The sequence below is a fragment of the Schistocerca cancellata genome, chromosome 1 (genome assembly GCF_023864275.1).
Source record: "Schistocerca cancellata isolate TAMUIC-IGC-003103 chromosome 1, iqSchCanc2.1, whole genome shotgun sequence".
Lineage (NCBI taxonomy): Eukaryota > Metazoa > Arthropoda > Insecta > Orthoptera > Acrididae > Schistocerca > Schistocerca cancellata.
Genome location: NC_064626.1, coordinates 1,196,832,334 through 1,196,840,508, shown reverse-complemented (window position 1 = coordinate 1,196,840,508; position 8,175 = coordinate 1,196,832,334). Strand labels below are relative to the sequence as shown.

The 8,175-nt window shown below is 45.1% G+C and overlaps 1 non-coding gene across 1 annotated transcript; it reads left to right on the top strand.

Moving 5' to 3' along the window:
• Nucleotides 1-229: 229 nt before the first annotated feature.
• On the top strand, nucleotides 230-302 carry Trnaa-cgc (transfer RNA alanine (anticodon CGC)). The gene has a single exon. It is a non-coding gene; the product is annotated as a tRNA-Ala (tRNA).
• Nucleotides 303-8,175: the final 7,873 nt, after the last annotated feature.

The window sequence follows — 8,175 nt, the reverse complement described above, 5'->3', positions numbered from 1 at the left end:
TTACTGAAAGTTTGAAACAAATATGTTTGGAAGATCCTTAGAAAACATGTAATTAGTATGAGAAAATAAAAGTTTTGGGAATCGAGCGACAAAGATTGGATTAACTTTTTAGTGCATTCCAGGTAGTGGATTATCTTCATCCTCTGCAAACTCCTCCTCCAGCTTCCTCTTCTTCCTCCTCCTGTTTACTCTTGCTTGTATTTCTAGACTCTTTACAGCCCTGTCACCGAGCGAGGTGGCGCAGTGGTTAGCACACTGGACTCGCATTCGGGAGGACGACGGTTCAATCCCGTCTCCTGCCATCCTGATTTAGGTTTTCCGTGATTTCCCTAAATCGTTTCAGGCAAATGCCGGGATGGGTCCTTTGAAAGGGCACGGCCGATTTCCTTCCCAATCCTTCCCTAACCCGAGCTTGCGCTCCGTCTCTAATGACCTCGTTGTCGACGGGACGTTAAACACTAATCACCACCACCACAGCCCTGTCTGCAGCCCGAAGGCGTTCCTTGTCTAAAGCAAGCATCGCTCGTACCATGTTAGAACCTATCTTCATTCCCATATTTCTAAATACCTTGCACCTTACAATGTTGCCATCATTGAAAGTCGCAACAGCATCATACACACCAATGTGAAGTGTTTCTATTCCAACAAATACAGTCTTGGGGATTCTCGACCATATAACACTATTTACACTTTCATTGGGGTTTTTAGTTTTTCCGTGAATACACTTTTTCAACAGTTCAGGTGCTGTTAAGTCTCTGAAAATAGGTTTTATCACCTCCATTATTGCATCTCACATCATTAAATGTACCTGATGAACACGGACGTTGATAATAACACCATTTGACAGCAGTTTAACAGCGCCACAGTGGGTCACGCCCATGTAGAACACATTTAAAAAAAATTTAAAAATAGTTGTAGTCTTCGGAATTGAATAAATTATATATCTATTAAAAGGTAATAGTCTGCAGATTCAGAAAACGCAAAAAAGTAAAAATTGAACTTTTCATGATTTTGAGCCTTTCCGGAGTCCCTTAAAGCGAATTTAGCTAACGTTTTCGCAATAGTTTTCTGAAGTAGCAGACGTTGCAATGGGTAAACCCACCGTAGACATTACGGCACAAAAAATAAATCATCAGAGAAAGTTCTCGAGCTGTTGAGCGTCTGCAGAAAGCCACGCTGGCTGACGTATTCTGCGGCAGGTACTGCGCGCGGCTAGCAGGTAAGTGCGAGGCAGCTCCACCATCCATCCCGGCAACACGACGCACGTCTCCACAAGGTGGTCCTGCGCTGCTCATTATCAGCTCGCCGTCCGCAGTCCGCACTGTGCCCCACAGCCGGTATTCCCCGGGACTTATCACCCTCTAAGCTGTTCCGGGAGCTTTTCGCGGTTTTCAAGGTGTCACGGAATCGCATCTTGGACAAACAATGTCAATTTCCTGTTGCTCGAACGATTCACTGCACACAACCTTCTGCAACATGTTTCTTTTATGTGGAGGCTGTACCTCCTAAGAACCTACAAGCGAATTTTCTCTCTTGTTTTGGCAGATATCTACAATTTAGTTTTTGTACTGAGTAGCCGAAGTCAGCCTGAGCCGTGCGTGGCTCGCGTTCCCGCCATTCATATCCAGGGTTATTACAAATGATTGAAGCGATTTCACAGCTCTACAATAACTTTATTATTTGAGATATTTTCACACTGCTTTGCACACACATACAAAAACTCAAAAAGTTTTTTTAGGCATTCACAAATGTTCGATATGTGCCCCTTTAGTGATTCGGCAGACATCAAGGCGACAATCAAGTTCCTCCCACACTCGGCGCAGCATGTCCCCATCAATGAGTTCGAAAGCATCGTTGATGCGAGCTCGCAGTTCTGGCACGTTTCTTGGTAGAGGAGGTTTAAACACTGAATCTTTCACATAACCCAACAGAAAGAAATCGCATGGGGTTAACTCGGGAGAGCGTGGAGGCCATGACATGAATTGCTGATCATGATCTCCACCACGACTGATCCATCGGTTTTCCAATCTCCTGTTTAAGAAATGCCGAACATCATGATGGAAGTGCGGTGGAGCACCATCCTTTTGAAAGATGAAGTCGGCGCTGTCGGTCTCCAGTTGTGGCATGAGCCAATTTATTCGTCGACTTCCGCGGGCTACGCGTGAAACTTGCCCGCACGTATTCAACCGTTTTCTTCGCTCACTGCAGGCCGACCCGTTGATTTCCCCTTACAGAGGCATCTAGGAGCTTTAAACTGCGCATACCATCGCCGAATGGAGTTAGCAGTTGGTGGATCTTTGTTGAACTTCGTCCTGAAGTGTCGTTGCACTGTTATGACTGACTGATGTGAGTGCATTTCAAGCACGACATACGCTTTCTCGGCTCCTGTCGCCATTTTGTCTCACTGGCTCTCGAGCGCTCTGGCGGCAGAAACCTGAAGTGCGGCTTCAGCCGAACAAAACTTTATGAGTTTTTCTACGTATCTGTAGTGTGTCGTGACCATATGTCAATGAATGGAGCTACAGTGAATTTATGAAATCGCTTCAATCATTTGTAATAGCCCTGTATTTTACACCCTGTTTTTAACGTACTTCCATCTCACTACGTTAATTTAAATTACTACTGTCACTGAGTTGCTGCTTTGCCTGACCGTGAGCGGCGTTAGCAGCGCGTATCAATATATCGCCTGTCGTAGCATCTTAGCTCGAATGCTATTACTTCCCAATGGTTGTCTGTCGCAAGGGATTTCGGGTCGAGAGTTCGGGGTGACAGTGAGTTGGAACGTGTCTGGAGCGCAGTCCGGACCTGCCAGTCGCGGAGTTGCAATGTGGCAGTGGTGCAGTCGGGTTGGAGCAGTGAGGTCTGCGTCGACATGGCTCGCCCGACCATTGCCGCCACGCATCACTTAAGCCGGGCCACGGTCTTGGTGGATCGTCGGTCGATCGTTCTGCCGGACGACACGTTTTGGCTCGCCGATCGTTCATGAGTTGGCTGTGTGCGTGTGTGTGCATCGACTCCCGATTTGTCTCCGTGCGTGCTTAGTTACTATGTTGTCGTCATTCTGAGAGGAGTCGGTCGGTTGCTGCGGACCAGGGAAGTTATCTCCGTGCAGTGCAGTCGGCTGGGTCCGCTGGCGGTCCCTGTGCATTGTCGGAGTGTGTATGGAGCTATCCGATCGCTACGAGCTTCGTGGTTGACCGACCCAGGACGTCAAAGTTTACTAGTGATTTCAACTACCGAAGCCATGTCCATTCATGTTGTGGTGATTCGTTTCTACGTCTACATTTACATTTATACTCCGCAAGCCACCCAACGGTGTGTGGCGGAGGGCACTTTACGTGCCACTGTCATTACCTCCCATTCCTGTTCCAGTCGCGAATGGTTCGCGGGAAGAATGACTGTCTGAAAGCCTCCGTGCGCGCTCTAATCTCTCTAATTTTACATTCGTGATCTCCTCGGGAGGTATAAGTAGGGGGAAGCAATATATTCGATACCTCATCCAGAAACGCACCCTCTCGAAACCTGGCGAGCAAGCTACACCGCGATGCAGAGCGCCTCTCTTGCAGAGTCTGCCACTTGAGTTTGCTAAACATCTCCGTAACGCTATCACGGTTACCAAATAACCCTGTGACGAAACGCGCCGCTCTTCTTTGGATCTTCTCTATCTCCTCCGTCAAGCCGGTCTGGTACGGATCCCACACTGATGAGCAATACTCAAGTATAGGTCGAACGAGTGTTTTGTAAGCCACCTCCTTTGTTGATGGACTACATTTTCTAAGGACTCGCCCAATGAATCTCAACCTGGTACCCGCCTTACCAACAATTAATTTTATATGATCATTCCACTTCAAATCTTTCCGCACGCATACTCCCAGATATTTTACAGTAACTGCTACCAGTGTTTGTTCCGCTATCATATAATCATACAATAAAGGATTGTTCTTTCTATGTATTCGCAGTACATTACATTTGTCTATGTTAAGGGTCAGTTACCACTCCCTGCACCAAGTGCCTATCCGCTGCAGATCTTCCTGCATTTCGCTACAATTTTCTAATGCTGCAACTTCTCTGTATACTACAGCATCATCCGCGAAAAGCCCCATGGAACTTCCGACATTATCTACTAGGTCATTTATATATATTGTGAAAAGCAATGGTCCCACAACACTCCCCTGTGGCACGCCAGAGGTTACTTTAACGTCTGTAGACGTCTCTCCATTGATAACAACATGCTGTGTTCTGTTTGCTAAAAACTCTTCAATCCAGCCACACAGCTGGTCTGATATTCCGTAGGCTCTTACTTTGTTTATCAGGCGACAGTGCGGAACTGTATCGAACGCCTTCCGGAAGTCAAGAAAAATAGCATCTACCTGGGAGCCTGTAGCTAATATTTTCTGGGTCTCATGAACAAATAGGGCGAGTTGGGTCTCACACGATCGCTGCTTCCGGAATCCATGTTGATTCCTACATAGTAGATTCTGGGTTTCCAAAAACGACATGATACTCGAGCAAAAAACATGTTCTAAAATTCTACAACAGATCGACGTCAGAGATATAGGTCTATAGGTTCGCTGTTGGGGATGTTTCCCTGTGTGTAACACTCCTGAAATTAAGCCGCCATACGGTGCAGTTAACTATATTGGTTGTCTACAATTCGAGTGCACCAGCGGAATTTTCTGCCTTGTGGCCGTTAGTGTTCCGGTTACCTGCCCTGGCCACTAACGTAATTTTAGGCAGCGTCCTTTCCTCACCGCTGTCCATCATGGTGTGTAATTTTGACAGCTAGTACATACATGATTGTGGATTATCAGATTCGTAACCTTTTGTGTTTGATTTCTCATGTACTGATTGATAGCAAGCATTTCGTTGTGTCGGTCAGTCCGTGGGAGTCTCCTGATTGGGTTCTGACGGGTCAAGTGCAGTTGGGCTCACCACCTGTCTAACCTACGTGAACGAGGGCAGACCGACCTCCCTGGAGGCTTCTGAGTGCCGTTGTCTTTATTGTCTTTCCCACCGATGTTTAATTATCTGTTTTCAGCTATTTAAAATTTAAGGCTTATGTTTTTTTTTTTTTTAATTAATTGTGGGCTTTCAGCCTTGCAACTTCATTCTTAAAACTATCTTTCAAGCTTAAATATTGCGGCATTCTACCTTTAAAAGATTATGGTAATATATTTTCAAATTTTTAAATTTAATTGTGGCCTTCAGCCATTTGTATTGCACGTTGCATGTGTTTGATCTATCTACTTTGCCTTGAGTCTTTCCACCTAGCTGTGATATATGCTTTTAATTCTTTTATTTGTTATTTAACTGCATTTTTATCTTGTTGATTTTTTTTTTTTATTTCTTGTTCCGAGGCCTTCAGCCATGAAAGAGTTGCATTTGGTAAGGTACGGCTATGTGCTGCTTTGGTTGTAAATGTGTTATTAAATTACAATAAATTACAATTAGGAGGTGAAACTGACCCCAAACTTATTTGGCCCTCTCCACAATCCTAATTACCTCTTCTGCCCAGCGTGTTTAGCGGTGTATCGCAGCCGAAACAAATATTGATCAGCAAGTCTTCCATGCGACTCCCAGTTTGGACGAAAAGCCTTGGTCTGTTTCCCGTTAGAAATAAAATAATTTTTGAAGCGGGATTTCGAGAGCCCATTCGATAGAGCGGTTTCAGAGTAGTCGACTGCGATATTCCTTTTATTGATCTGTATTTACAGGGACATTAAAACACGAAGAGCGACAGGTTCTCAAGCAGGGACAGCACCGCAACACTGCTATAGCCATGCAGCAGGGCTGTTCAATCGCTGCTGGAGTATTAATTGCTCTTCGTGTTTTACTGTTCCTGTAAACATACATCGATAAAACGAACATCTTCCTTGACTAAGTTGGGGCTGTTCTACGGAATGGGCACGTAAATTTCCGCTTTTAAAAATAATTTTATTTGTAACGGGTTTCAAACCGACGCATTCCTTCGACAGTGAGCTCCACATTAAAGATGTGATGAGCAGTGTGTGATTGGGCTGACTCGAGTTCCACATTGCAAAGATGCAATTGCAGACATCTGTCGAAACATTAGAGGCTGTTTAGATGGAACACCCGCTATATCTAATCTAAGAATGTACTTCACAAGTGACCTTGAGATACATTATAGAGGATGCTACTGCTAACACCAACTCTTCCCCTCTTCCCTGTTCGACTCGCGACTGGCGCTGTGAATGTGTGATTATCGACAAATCCCTTAAAGCTCTAACTTGTTTGCTTTCTCGTCGATGTCATTTCGCAAGACGTGTGAGGGAGGTAGTAATATGTTGCTCGACTCTTCTTGAACCATACACTTTCGGAATGTAAATAGTAAACTGTTCATCCTTCTGGCTGGTTTGATACCGTTGGCCACTTCCTCTTCTTCTGCACCACCCTCTACATCTCACACCCAAAGACCTCAATTAGTTATTTTTGGGATCTGTTCCACTTTCCAAATCTCTTTCTTCCCCTACATTTCCCCTCTAGCACCACGGTAGTTGTTCCGTCACGTCTTAACACTCGCTCTATTCTCCTGTCACTTCTTGTTGTAAGAATTTTCCAAATATTCTTTTGCCTGCAGATTCTGCAGAGTGTCTTATCCTATCAGCCCACTTAAGTTTTAGCTATCTGCTGTAGCACCTCGCTTCGAAAACTTCGATTACTTTCCTTTCCGGTATTTCCACTGCCTATGATTTAATTGTCCGCAGCTCGTGGTCTCGCGGTAGCGTTCTCGCTTCCCGAGCACGGGGGCCCGGGTTCGATTCCCGGCGGGGTCAGGGATTTTTCCTGCCTCGAGATGAATGGGTGTTGTTGTGTCGTCTTCATCATCATCATTCATCCCCATTACGGTGGGAGGAGGCAATGGCAAACAACCTCCACTAGGAGGGCGGCGCGGGTCTCCCGCGACGCTCCCCTACGCTCTGTAAAGGAGTATGGGACTCATCATCATCATCATCATCATCATGATTTAATTAGATCCAATGTTGTAGTCCACACGTTAATTCTAAAAATATAATTGTTAAATGATTAAGAGCCGGCCGCTGCGGCCGAGCGGTTCTAGGCGCTTCAGTCCGGAACTGCGCTGCTGCTACGGTCGCAGTTTCGAATCCTGCTTCGGGCATGGATGTGAGTGATGTCCTTATGTTAGTTAGGTTTAAGTAGTTCTAAGTCTAGGTGACTGATGACCTCAGATGTTAAGTCCAATAGTGCTTGGAGCCAGTTTTTTAAATGATTAAGACCTAGGTTTGATATTATTTCAGGTCTTTTAGCGAGATATGTTCTCTTCTCTATCTCTTCCACGACTCCAAACGCTAAACGGTTCCAGACAGACGTACGATACTCAATAATCTGTCTAACAAGTGTTTTTAAACCTCTTTATTCGTGTATGAATCACATTTAACGAAGATTCTACCAATAAATCTCACCCTGACATCTGCTTCTCCTGTAGCTTGTTTCATGTGGTCATCCGCTTTCGATTGCTCCGTACGGTTGTTCGTGGGTATTCTTCAGTTGTTACTCTTTTACAGCGGCTTTAGTGCAATCGAAGCCTAGAAGACTAGTGTATTTCTTCACATAATTATGAGCGATATGTTACATTTTTTACGTTCAGGGGTAACTGCTAGACACTGCACCAGTCATCGGTCCTCTGCGTGTCTGCCAGCTTTGCGGTACAGTTTTCTCGCTTTGTAGCCATCCTATAAATATAAGCGGCGGTCTCCTGTGCGAAGACAATGTCAGAAGAAGTAATACGTTACCTTTCTCTCTACGACGTCAGCGTCCACGCCGCTACTTCGTCTTTTTCAAGGTGCCTAGGAATGCTGTTTGTGATACAACAACATTATTAGGTGCCAAATACGGTATTATTTTTAAGAGCTCCAAACAGGGGCGATTTATTTTCAGCTACCTATGTGGTTACTAGTGTAATTGTTAGACACACATCAAAAAAAGGTTTGCATCACTCAGGTTCCCAGAATTCCTGAAGATAGACGTTGACTGTCGATATTGTATCACAAACACAGTCCCTTTGACTGTTCAGAGATGTCACTAAACATGATCAAAGTTGCAAACAACCATGCATGAGGAGAAACGGAGAGGTTCCTACAGCCGATCAACGCCAGTCATTCCATCAGGAAGGAGGTACGCGGCTCGTGTTGCCTG